This window comes from Bombus affinis, chromosome 16 (assembly GCF_024516045.1).
Source record: "Bombus affinis isolate iyBomAffi1 chromosome 16, iyBomAffi1.2, whole genome shotgun sequence".
NCBI classification, from domain to species: Eukaryota; Metazoa; Arthropoda; class Insecta; order Hymenoptera; family Apidae; genus Bombus; species Bombus affinis.
The window spans coordinates 6,284,721-6,298,267 of record NC_066359.1 but is presented as its reverse complement, the minus strand read 5'-3'; the positions used below and the strand labels follow the sequence as shown (position 1 = coordinate 6,298,267).

The 13,547-nt window shown below is 35.3% G+C and overlaps 1 protein-coding gene and 1 long non-coding RNA gene across 9 annotated transcripts in view; one reads left to right on the top strand and one right to left on the bottom strand.

Annotated features, from left to right (window-relative positions):
* LOC126925524 (uncharacterized) overlaps positions 1-10,365 on the bottom strand; it is a 63,189-nt gene extending 52,824 nt beyond the window's left edge. Inside the window, exon 1 of one of the 4 annotated variants that reach the window (XR_007713960.1) lies at positions 10,163-10,365. This is a non-coding gene — a long non-coding RNA (uncharacterized LOC126925524). The remainder of the gene's footprint in view (positions 1-10,162) is intronic. The other 3 variants (XR_007713962.1, XR_007713963.1, XR_007713964.1) reach the window with 3 other exon arrangements.
* LOC126925500 (uncharacterized) overlaps positions 1-13,547 on the top strand; it is a 77,038-nt gene that overhangs the window by 4,908 nt on the left and 58,583 nt on the right. The gene's annotated exons all lie outside the window — the stretch shown is intronic.

The window sequence follows — 13,547 nt, the reverse complement described above, 5'->3', positions numbered from 1 at the left end:
AGAAGAGAGTAAAGGTTACTTTTTCCAATTTTCCCATCCGGGTTTGTAGTGAAAATTTCATCGAAATCGGTTAACGTTGTCTCTGCGTCGATCGATTTCCATGAGACTTTTAATATTTTTCTAGCTGACATAATTTTTGAAAATGTGTCGTTTCAATTTTCCAAAACTCATTTTGCACGTCGCCCGAGATCGTAAAACAGGCATTTAACCACTTCGACCTGTGTCGATTGACCAAGTTTCTACAACTTGGAAACCCGAGAAGAACCGAGTCGCCAGATCTTGCTGTAACCCTGCAATATTCACTGTGCTTCCTTTTTCTTCTTGGCCGTTATACGCTCGATCAAAGTCGAGTTGCCGCGATTCCCATCGGCCGGCACAATCTCACGCTGCTTTCAAGTTGTGAAATCTAATTCCACTGGAAGTTGAAACTTTTTCCGCTTCTGCAGTTCTAGACAGGACGCAGCCACAGTGGTCTTTGTTCTTGACGATTCGATCGGTGTCTACCTCGGTTATTTGTCTATTCCCTCTGTACACTACTGTTTAAAAGTGTGTAATCATTTGCTTCCCGTTGACACAAACATTGTTGTTTCAACGTCACAAATGCAACGATTCTCTTCCATTCTAGCGACTCGATAAAATTTATTTGTAAAATGGTTGGCAACTAAGTGAATGCGGGTTTTCTCATTACCACCTAATGACAAAACGCACAATCACTTAGTTGCCAACCCAATAATACACGCGATGAAAGAATTGCCACCAACCGTTAAACGTCGAACATTCTGCAGTAGCTTTGCCATTTAAGGAATTCTTTGTTCTCAGCTCGTCTCTGTGCTATATATATATACTGTGAACTATATCGATACAACAAAGCAGATTCTTCCAAGTTCGTAAAGAGACTAACTGTGATTCAGTATGCGATAGTGTCGTTGTATTTTGTATTATCGTGATTGGTATCGTAAAGTAGTTAACGCTATATTAGCATGTAAAATTAGTTGGCACTTCTGTTGGATTGGCAACTAAGTGATTGCGGGTTTTGTCATTGCCACTTAATGACAAAATCCGCAATCACTTAGTTTCCAACCCAATAGTAGTGCTAACTAATTTTAGATACTAATACAAATGAAATGAAATGTTGAAACGAATGAAATGTAGAAATGAAATGCACAGTTCATCTATTGGGTTGGCAACTAAGTGATTGCGGGTTTTGTCATTGCCACTTAATGACAAAATCCGCAATCACTTAGTTTCCAACCCAATAGTAGTGCTAACTAATTTTAGATACTAATACAAATGAAATGAAATGTTGAAACGAATGAAATGTAGAAATGAAATGCACAGTTCATCTATTGGGTTGGCAACTAAGTGATTGCGGGTTTTGTCATTGCAACCTAATGACAAAATCCGCAATCACTTAGTTTCCCACCCAGTAGTAGTGCTAACTAATTTTAGATATTAATACGAATGAAATGAAATGTTGAAACGAATGAAATGAAGAAATGAAATGCACAGTTCATTTTAACGTGCCATCAATAAGATTTGAAATAGACAATTTGTGTTTCACATGCAACACTGCAGAAAAAGACGGCGAGCACCGGTTCTGATCTCGGTTTGTCATTAATTGCTGTACCTTGACAACATTTATACAAATTGTAGAAATTGTGCACGTATTGTTGTTGTAAGGCGACCGATGTGTCCACGTATTTATAAAGGACAGTGCACATCGAGCTCTATGCTCGGGACGCGTTTGTCTGCCTGTAGATTCTCCGCTAATAGAACAGGTGCTATTTATGGGCACACTCGTTCCGAAGCTCGCACAGTGTGTTTAACGTTGCCAGTTACAGCTGTCGTGTAAAATTCAGACGTCTCTTTAATCTTTCATCGATCGAAACCCTAAACACGAAGCTGGGTTAATAATAAATGTTACTCGTTGTTAATGTCAGTAACGCAAATATTTATCGGACAGACTGTTTTTGAAAAAGACGCGAGATCTATGACGAGACTTTGTTCTGATTATACGCGATGTTGAAATTCTACGATCGAGTGATCTTTGTACAGAAAATAACGTGTGCGTGTGTGTGCCTTGTATTGAGAATGATCATGGTCAATTATGATTCTGCGTTTCTACGCTCACTTGGACATCAATTAGCAAGAATCGAAATCATCCTCGTTTTCCCTCTCCAAAAAATTCGATATATTTGACAACCAACGAATTCAATATTGTTGATAAATTCTGAAATATTGGGTCCTCTTCGACCCAGCTATATGGTACAATAACCATCCTCATCATCATCCTCGACTTGTCCCCTAAAAATATCAAAGATGCTCAATAATACATGTTCCAATCATCATAATCCTGAAATGTTAGGTCCTGTATGATCCAGTCATACAAAAATTAGGCTTATCGTCTTCAATTTGTTTCTGGAAAAGCTGGAGGATAAGCGACGGATATCTCGAAAATTCTCATTGCCTGGCTTCAGCAGCCCGTAAGAGGCAATCATCGAGCCCTTCTGAAGCAGGAGTAGCATCCACAGTGAGCATTTTGCTCTACATTTATGGGAACAGGAATGGGCAGAAGAAAGCTACAGTCCTGGCAGCCAGTTAGTTGCGTAATAAACAGCATTTCGCTGAGAGGAAAAGCGGTTATCGAATCGTCAGACCCCATTTCCATCTTCAGTCGGATCTTACCAACGATACATCCTGTCGAATGGTCTTTCTGTGTTTCGCTTTCCCTTTCTTTACCCAGTTTTTTGCCCGCAGCATCGGCTTTCTCCATCTACAATGGGTCTCGGCCTCGTTCCCCTTGGTTCTCGTCGAAATTTCCAGGCTTTTCGTTGCCACAGGCAGATAGCGAAGGTCCGTGAAGCTTCATTGTAGCGAGAAACGATTGTGGACATGTGTAGGGATTCGCAGGATGCTTGAGACTATCGCGTTTGTACTCTGGAATTTATTGGTCGAGGATAATCCTAAGTTTGGCGACAGTTTCGTGTAAATGGAAATTTTTGCCGGCGATCTCAACCGATTCTCAGCGGTACGTTGATGACCCGAGATCTTTTCTTATACGTACAGTCATTCCAAGTTGTGGTGTAATTTACGTAGTCGAGGTATACTTATTTTTTCGACTTACAAGCTCATGAGAATTTGCTGAAGAAAGAAATGAAATTAACCCTCGTTTGTCAGAGTACCTTGGTGACTTGCTAGATATTCGCTCTTTCTCATCCCAGGTCCGTCATCTATCCAGAGATGTCTGTTCAGAAAGTGTAGAAATTATTGCAATTCATTTAGCAGATAATTGGACGAAGAAGAAATAGACGAAGATATATATATGAAAGATAGCAACAGTATAGAAAAAGTGCTATACTATATTTGTTTAGACTATTACTGTTATACTGTAAAGGAAGAAACAATTGGCAATCAATAGCATACTGTGCTGAACATGACCTCGACTCTCTTATCTCTCTGTGTATCTTGCAAATTAGCGCTTCAGGTTCTCGAAATACGTAAATCCTAGCGTCTGATTAATTTTTATGATTTCACGATATCTCGCCATCAATGAATATATATACTTTTTCCTCGAGATAATACGGCCGTATTTCAACCACCACATCTCGCTACAATCCCATCGGTAAACACGTGATTCCATTAATTTCGTTGGCCAGATAAATCACAGCGCCTGGTCGGTTACGTAATTAAGAACGAATCCTGTTTCTGAGATTAATATCCAGATGAAATTTGATAGGATTATCTGGTTAATCGCGACCGAGCACGCAACATCGAAAAGGTTTCGTTTGATCCTCGCAGTGTTTCGCGTGTGTCATGATTTATGGCTTCGAAATTACCATTCTAATCCGCGAAAAAGCTTTTCAATTCTCGTCTCTGATCTCTGATCTTTCAACGCTGAACTCGTTCCTTGCGTAGGAGCATTCCTTTTTCAACTGGTTTGTTGGTCGAACAAAAAGTCCCTAGGAAAATCACTAGACACATTTGGCCAATTTTATATACTGTACAGTGTTGCAACGTTACGTTGGAGTTACGAGCTTGGAAACGCTTTTAATTAAGTCACAAAATGGTTCGACAGGGAACAGGAAAAAGGAAAGCAATAAACTTTGAAAGCAACATGTTTCTAATTAAAAGGCTTTTTATTATTCCCGCTTGGAATTAGGTGAGAGTACGTCGAACGTAGGTTCTTGCCGTAACCTATATTCTCGATTTTTCGATAACGTAATAAATTTCCACACTTGTCGGCTGTGATTAATAAAAACAGAAATCTACTGTATTCGATGAATATTTATTCTTTTGAAACGGCATTGTGCTCAGGCAGATTGGTAGCTTTATGAATGTAATTAAATAAATAGAAGCTAAGTGGATATTTATTTCATCGTACGAAGTACAGTTCGTTGCGAAAGTTAGCTCTTCTTATCTGGAGAAACTAAAAATCCACTTTGTCTCAGAATTATCGCCTACATATTAAGCGTTAAACGCTTAAACATTTTTTGAAATATAAAAGATCTAACTCGCGAGAGTCTTAGCACGAAATTACGAAACTTTTAATTTCGTCGATACCAGACAAACATTTTACGTCCATAAAATAATTAATATGACGTTGGATCTAACTTTTTACGATTTCATGGAAATACGACAAGAGCGTGAACGCTTCTATGAAATTGTATTTTGCACTTCTCTTTAATATATTTATCTTTATATTTAATAGAACAAATCGCGTTGCGTTGTAAAACACGCGTCTAAGACCAACCAATATAAAATTCCACACCAAAAATATAACCAGAAATAAACTGTTCGCAACGATATTTCAAATTTAACGGACACGCGTAAACTTCTGCAACTGACTGTATCTGTTTACGCATATTTCGTACGTCTTTGCGTGTCCTATACATTTTGTACGTTTAAATTTTCCATAAATGCTCGAACATTCAGCCTGTCCATTTAGATTCCGTTTAATTCGTCATTAAATTCGAAGATTGAAGTTGGAACATGGATATGTAAAATTGGCCGATATCGATGAAGTTTGAAACTGTACAAGCAGTAATTCGCGATTTGATTGTGTTTACGAGACGGCAAAAAAATATTTCAGCCAATAAAGGATACAGAAATGGTGTAGATATCCGGCTCAATTTCCAGTTTTCGACCAGAGGAACCAATTTTTATTTAACTTTCCAAGCCGGATCATTCGACGAGATGTATAGTATTAATAAATCTGGGAACGTGCGCAAACAATGGCAGGCATGGAACGACGCGTGCAAAAGTAACTCCTGTAAATATACCGATAAATTAAAACCAAGCGAATAAGCCGGAACGGTATTACTAGACGGACGGACGGAGGAGGTCGTACTGACCTTTTCATCGTTCACCCTGAATCTGTTCCAAATTTCAGCCATTTTGGCATTCGATGCTCACCGTTTCTCGGATTCCCTCGTAAAATCGATCGAATGGAACCGTGCAAATCACTCGCGAGTCCATAATAAAATAAAAAACGTTCGATCCCAATTGACGTAAACAGCCGCCCTCTGGAATTCTATTTTGAGGTTAGGATGACGCGCGATTAAAAGATACGAAGCAATTGGCAGCGTTTTTATCGTTTGAACTGTTTATTTCTAAATTGGAGGTTATTGGAGATTTGGAGGTTAGGACACTGACGCGTCATTCGATTAACAGAGGCAGGTTAGCTGCCAACGTACTCACTTTCCCAGCTATTTATTTTTAAATCGCAGATTGTAGAATTTAGAATGTGAATCATAAGGGATTTTAGAATTTCGGGAAAGGAACGCCCCTTTCTCTTGTTGCTAGATCAAAGATGATCATTTTGAGGTTAGGATTGATATTTTCTACGCAGTTCGGTACAATTAATCGATAAATTTTAAGTTTCCATTGAGACACGTGTAAACCGCGAATTTTACCAGAGACTTGCTAATCAATTCGACTAAACATTTTCTAAGAATACATATAAAATAAGAAGTAACGGAAGACACGGCATTTTTCGCGGTGAGAAACAAATAATCGACCGACAACTATAGTTGAAATTCCTTGGCACGTCTTAGAAAAGGCTGAAAAGGGGTTTCTTTACGAAGTTTCAATCCCTGTCCCACTTTTCTCGGATAGAATCCTTGAAAAGGATACTAAAGCATCTCTCTGATGGGGAGGGGGGAGGGGGGATTTTTCCTATGAAGAATTAACGAAATTTCTTGGAACGAGGGTATGAGATGAGGGTAAAACCACAGAAATAGACGATTTGCGACCGTTTCACTTGCAAATTAGGATTAGCATTGTAAAGGAACGAATGCGAGTTAATGCTAGGCCTTCCAGTTCTGCCAACCGGAAAACTTCTCGGCTTGAGATCTGCTTGCGTCAGTGGCTGGACTACGCTTTGATGCGATGCTTGACGAACTTAATAAAGCATGAAATTCATTGACGAATGGCAAACATCGGACCTGTATTTCCTCTACAGGCCTTTTTAATCTCAAGTTTTTGTCATTTATGGCTTTTCTTCCTTGCATTTTTGTTACGGTCCTCTTTTTCAAGGACATTCCTTTCACGCTGAGTTTTAGAAAGTTTCACTTGGTTAATGCACACGTATAGAGCAGTGCACCTGACGTTAACGGAATATTCTTTTCCTCCTAAAAAATATTCTTCTCCCATGCAAATTTGTAGAGTTTCGTTAGATCAGATCCATTTTGTTCGTATAAATAGGCAAATGTTGGTACGTTAGGTGATCGTTTATTGATGGACCTTCGTTTTTCTCAAACCTGACAAACTTTGTCGTCCCAAATTTCAGCATTTTCAAGATTGCCCTAGTAATAAATATATTATAGCCGTAGGATGAATAATTAATCAAAATAAGTAAGTGGATGTTAGAGAGAGGTAACCAGTTTTCTACTAAAAACTTTCCTGTGTCTTAGTGACTTCTTTTCACATCTGATAAATTGTTTCTTGTCAAGTAGTTAAGTTTCAAGTTAATTAAGTAATTAAGTTAAATAAAAATTCTTCTTATAGGAAGACCTTATATTATATTTAATTAGTATAGCCAGATGTTAGTAGGACCCTGACAGTTATCTATTAAATAACTTGCTGCCTTTTTAATTTTCTTTTCAAACCTGAAAAATTGTTTCTCGCGAAATGGCTGTACCTTTAAGATTCTCATAATAATAAAATGTTGGTACAATGAATAATTAGTTACTTCTTTAGACTCACTTAACAATTTTCTATATTTCTATATTTCTTTACAACTATTCTCTGAAATTCATATAAATAAGTTCAACGAAATTTTGAAACATCCTGTAGGGACCAAACTGAAGGGCTGAAGCTTTTCTTAGCTAACAATTGCTTGGAAGAACTAATAGTCGGTGGTTTCCCGACTATTTTCTGGGAACAATTTCAACTTAGAATCGGAGATGGGATCGAGGGTGTATCTCGAGGGCGCCATCGAAATTTATGATGGCAGTAAACCTATTTTCTTTCAAACGAAATATTGATCCTACTTTTTTCCCTCTTCTTTTAAGACAAACAATTGTTTCTCAATTGTTCCCGAAGAGTCTACTACCATGAACCTTCCAGTCGATCCCTGTGTTTATCGATTTCGACGGTCATTATTTATAATGTCGAACCGTACCCCCTTTACGCGATGATACCGATCTCCAACAATGGCATAAAAATAGCAAATAAAAATACAGCCGAACTTGGATAGCTCGTGCAAGTAGTGGAACATTTTTAGAAACCTTTTATGAATATAATGTACGTGCTGCAGGAAACATTTTGATGCTTCACTAACACTATAGTAATATCACCTTGTCTCTGTATCAACTCAAAAAAAATCTAAAAATAAGAGTGACTTTTTAAAACTAAAATTTGGTTCTCCCCGATTAAAAAAATTGTTGATAAAAATATACATCGAACGTGGAAAATTTCTGTTTAATTTCAGGTGTAACGATAATTCTTTCTGTCGAAACAAAGATGGCCGAAAACGTAGTTGAATTGCTGCCAACATAGAACGTAGCACACCAAAAGGTTCTACATAATTTCAAGAATGTTTGATAGGATATAATTTGTTGCAAAGGACAGGTTTTCATCAAGCAGGCATAAAATCTTGAACGATGAGTTCACGTGGCCGACGAAGGCAAAAGAATCTTATCCTATGTGTCGCTTTTGGCACAGAAAGGTTGGCATTACACGCGGCAACGAGGCGACGAAGGTCGCCATTACAGGGCCGACTGCATGTGTAAAATTAACTTTGATCCCCAATAGCCTCGTTTTACCCTTCTGTCTTCTCCTAACTTATCATATTTTTAATAACGTTAAAACCTGCGTATCTTACCATATTTTTTGAGAAGGGATAAGAAAGCATAAGGGAGAAATATTTCAAATATTACTTATAACATGATTTATTGTGGCTTAATATTTGTTTTTAGTAAAAAGACGATCGATAATGTTATTTTAAAAGTATGCCCAAGTTCGCATAAAATATCACGATATTTCGTACAATGTAATTTTCAGTGTTCTGTTTACTACCGTTTATTTCGTACTTCGATAAAATTATCGGCGTTCGCACGAGAAAATTAGCATTTCAAATTTCGAATCGATACAGGCCGTCCAACTTTCCACCTCAAAGACCGTCACCCTTGTTATCTGGCAATTCTTATCGATACACGAAACGATAAACGCTTGGAACGTTAGAATATTAGCTTTATATCATTTCATTTAATCTATTTTTATATCACTCAATCTATTTTTATATCATTTTATCTTTATCTGACATCCATTTTTATCGAAATAGCTTTTATTGAAAATTTTACATAATATAGTTAAAAATTTACTAAATAAATTCTTGCAAATATTGTAACCACGTACATATGCTTAGTAAACAAATGCCACTGTGGGGATTGATGATAATTCAATTTCATATGTTTTGTTAATCTAACTCAAGTGGTAGTTGATTAATTGTTATTGATTAAATTACAATCATTAATTTCCATTATGTAAATAGACAGCGGTGCACATCAAACCCCATATTTTATTAATCTACTCTAGCTGAATATAATTTTCTGATCAAAATTTCTAATGAAATTCTGTTAATCAAATTATACTTGTACATTTCAACTTGTCAGTTTCTGTTGGTCTGGTTCTATTAATCATGTTCTATAAGTTTGCTTTTACTCATGCAGTTATAATAGAGTTTCAATTCCAAAACCAGTCTTAGATTGTGTTCTATTGATTTACTTTTAATAACTGACCAGAGAGATATTCCTTATTTTCACTTAAATCATCTGAATCATCAGTAAATTGTGTTCTTTTATAAAATGATATTTTAATCTCATTGTACTATATTTCTATTCTTATTCCTGCTCATTAACCTTTCTTAGCCTATAAGACATGTGAAAAAAATATATAGCCACTATTGTGGATGGGTTCTTCACTCTTGGTTTTATAAGAGATGATATAAAAAGATCTCATTAAAGTAAGGATTTATAATAGTTGAACTTGAAAATTTAAATGTAAATTTTAATTTAAAACCATGCCAATCTATCCCAAAGAATATTTCTTTCTTATTCCCAAAGAATTAATCTTTCTTTGATATTGAAATATTCTAGAAAACTCCATATAATACTTTCAAAGAATTTTATTCCCTAAGAACTTCATATTAAATTTTATATTAACAAGTTCTACACTTTTAAACAATGAAGACATTTAAATATACTTTAAGAATCTTTACATTTAAATTAAAAGAATAAGATTATTAATCTTTAAATTTTCAAGTCAAATGAGATTTTTCTTATATCTGTTCAATTATATTATCAATATTTAAACATTCACATATATAATAACATCAATACTGACAGTTAAGAGATCCCAAAGAATTTTATATCTGTCTATTTTAAAAAAGACCTTGTAGAGGGAAGATGACATGAAATTATGTATGTATATAGGTTAAACCTGCCACACCATATCATTAGCATGAATAATTACTCTAATTAATTAGCCAAAAAAGCAACGGACTAATATGAATGACTAAAATATAAAGACATTTCACATTTACATCTGCTTTAAAAAACCAAAGAAAATAACAAATTCAATGAATAAAAGTTTGCATAGATCACGCAAACGTGTCAAGAACGCACGAAAATTATCATTTCTAGAAAAAGTATTTTAGACTCACCGCAGCCTTCAATCCTCTATTCGAACCACCATGCAAAATCACTATAGAAACACCTTTAGCTGATGAACAAGCAAATTTCAAGTAACCACGATCCTATATCGGTATATCGATGTACGTTAAACAGAGTTGTTAAACGGATCGAAAGCTCGTAGCCTTTGTGATGGCAAGTTTTTGTCACGTGACACGAACAAAGGATAATTCGGGTACTGGGCGGGAAGTTTAATTAGTTGAGGGAAGTCTAAAACCATTACACGTGTCGGTTTGTATCGGAAGTGGGACCGGTATCGGCTTTTTAATAGCATACTGTCGAGCTGTTGCTCAATTTGTTCCCTGTTTTGTGCCAACAACTTCCTGAGGCGGAGTTTAATAATATTCCGAATAATAAATAGATCTAGATTACCATTTAGCCGAAATTAATTGCAACGGTTGATAAATAGTTTTATAATGTATAAAAGTATAAAACTAGATTATTTGCATTTCCAACTTCTCCGTATAATTAATTATGTTCTGTGGAGTTTTATTAGCAATGGTAATTGCTTTGGAGGATTTCAGTGGAATATTTTTATCCGAATATTTTATAAGAATAATAAATTTTCATTTTATTATTGCAACAAAAGATTAGAACGGAAACCTTTTTCATATTAACGATGTTGTTTTGAATTGTAAATAAATTTTTGTAGATCTCTTTTCTTATATAGAATATAATTCGACAAACTGTATTACGTTATATAAATTATCAAGATAATAAAATAATATAATTTGTAGAGACAATATGATGATATAGATAATATAGCTAATAGATAGTATATAATTTCTAATTATGTTCTACATGAAAAAATTCTTTGCAAATAATTTATTCAATTCTATTATCTACATATTATTTATGTCATTTCGAAACTACATTTAAACATAAATAAATGATCCATTATTAAAAATGAATAAAAGATTGATATGATATTCAAATCCTCTTCATTTCACGGAATACTTCCAGATCATCCTTTTTTCCACTGATGTAATTTGTAAGAGAATCCCGCCATAGCTCGCATAATGGAAATTCGATCGATATTCATCGATATTTACTGTCTCCGGTTATCGTTTCCGTTTCCTGTTCTACATTATTCCAGTTGTCGATGATTGAAATTAGAATTATGTCAATCGTGGGAAGATTCTCTTTGTCTAGGTCGACAAATTCCGATGAGGGAAAAATTTGATCTTATATTTTCGACCTCTTCCCGCCAAGTTTATAATTCGCACGGTCCAATTAAGACTCTTTTATTAGTTCTTTTGCTCTCTCCGCTCGGTTCGGATCGTCGCGTTAAATAAACGAGAACACGTTTAAAAAAAAGAGTGTTTCGTGATTTCTACAATCTGGTTCGCGAAATTAAATTCCGAGTGTATTGTGTTTTGGATTTCTATTGTGCAACAGGATTTTTATTCACTGCGCGGCACGATATTATTTTACGTTGAATGAAACAGAGGTTATGATCAAAAGGTTCGTAAGAATTTTCTAGTTTTCTATATTATTACGTTTCTACCCTTTTGCGACTGTTGTCATAATATTAAAATTGTAGTAGAGTGTTGTTAAAGTTGATTAAAAATTAATTGTAATTAATTAATTGATCGAAAAGATACTTTTCGATCTTCGATTTTATAGAATTATTTTCTTGGACGAAAAATCTTTTCGCTTCTCTATGAAAGTTATTTTACGTCTACTGAAAGTGATTTGTCATTTTTTGAATGAAAGTCATTGCAATTAAGCATCTACTAATAACAGAATTTTCATATGCAAATGAAATTCTAGGGGAATTTCTGGAACCATTGCTTCTCGAATATATAAAATTTACAGATTCCTGAATTTATCAGTGTTTTAAATTCTTGACATTCTAGAAATGACATTTTTGAAATCCTAGGGAAGTTCTAGGAATTTATTTTCATATACGGAATTTTTTTTAGAAAACATTTAAGAGGTAGAACTTTATTTAGGGATTTTATTTAATATCTCTAGACTACTTATCACTTCCGCCTTAAATTGGTGACAGTCGACGAACAATAGTTGGTAACGCTTATCGGAAAAAGCAATCGGGGATTTCTGGACGCTAAAGCTGAGAATGAGGAAGAAGGGAGGGGGCAGGATAAAAGCGCGGGATAATTGAGAGCGAGTGCTTCAATTATTCGGTCATCGAATAAAACGTCGGCTGGCTGCTTTTTAATTCGATATAGTAACGCGATTCATGAAGTCTCGAGGCGCGTTAAAGTCCTGTCTGATTTCAGCAGCGTGTTGCATTACTGGCTAGTGAATTATATTATATTTTTTCGAACGGTCTTTGATGTTTAACCATCTATGTAAAAAAACCTGAGAACTGAACCAGGTAAAATATCAATAAATGACCTCCGAGTATAATTCTGTAAATTGCTCAAAATTTTAATGAGAAAATTAACATTATCGTAGCATCCACGGGTCATTGCGAGAAAGTGAATTCTCAAGCAATCTTTGAAATTTAACTAGATGCAAATGGAAACTCTGGGTTGAATCAAGTTGTCTATCAAGAAAGGGTCTCCAGTTATTATTCTATGGACCTCTTATGACTCTTTAAAAAGAATCGTTTTTCACACAGCCTTCAAAGGAGAAGCATTATGAGAAAATAAATTTTTATTAAAATTGTACCGGATATAAGAGTGGGATTACAGTGGAAACGTACACACCAGAAGTTGTATTTGAATAAACCTTTTAAAATCTTAGGAAATGGGGGGAAATAGTGGAAGGAAGCCATCGTGAGACGGTAAAGTCAGCAATTAACAGGAAACAAGATGAATCCTTTGGCTCTATCATCGTAGCAAGAACAATTCTAGGAAGAAAAGCGACTACAAAGGAGAGGCAGGATGAAGGTATCGCTGGTTTATCGAGTCTGAGAGCGTTTCTTTATAAAGGCGGTATAGAAAAATCACGAGACTCTGAGAGCCTGACCTGGCTGTATCTATTGGTATCAAAGACGAAGACGCAAAATCGTAATACTCGTCGCGAAAGAATTTATCATCCTCGAGCAACGAGATTTCTAAGAAGATGGATCCTTTCTCAAGAGATCAAGGGTTAATAACCTTAGCAAACCTTATTAAACTGGATGGATTCCATCAACAAATAAGAACAATTTTATGTCTTAATATAATTAAAGCGATTTTATACTTCGTTTCTAGATAAGAGGAAAGGTATTTTAATCTAATCTAACCTAACTTAATTTGGTTAATTTAGGTTAGGATCTAGCAAGTATTTCCTAACCTATTTGTCTTTCAATATTGGCCTGTTAAAGTAATTAGACTCGAATAAATATTTTAATTAGTATCTTAATTTAGTAGGAAAAATAGTAATTTTTTATGAGATCATAAGAAT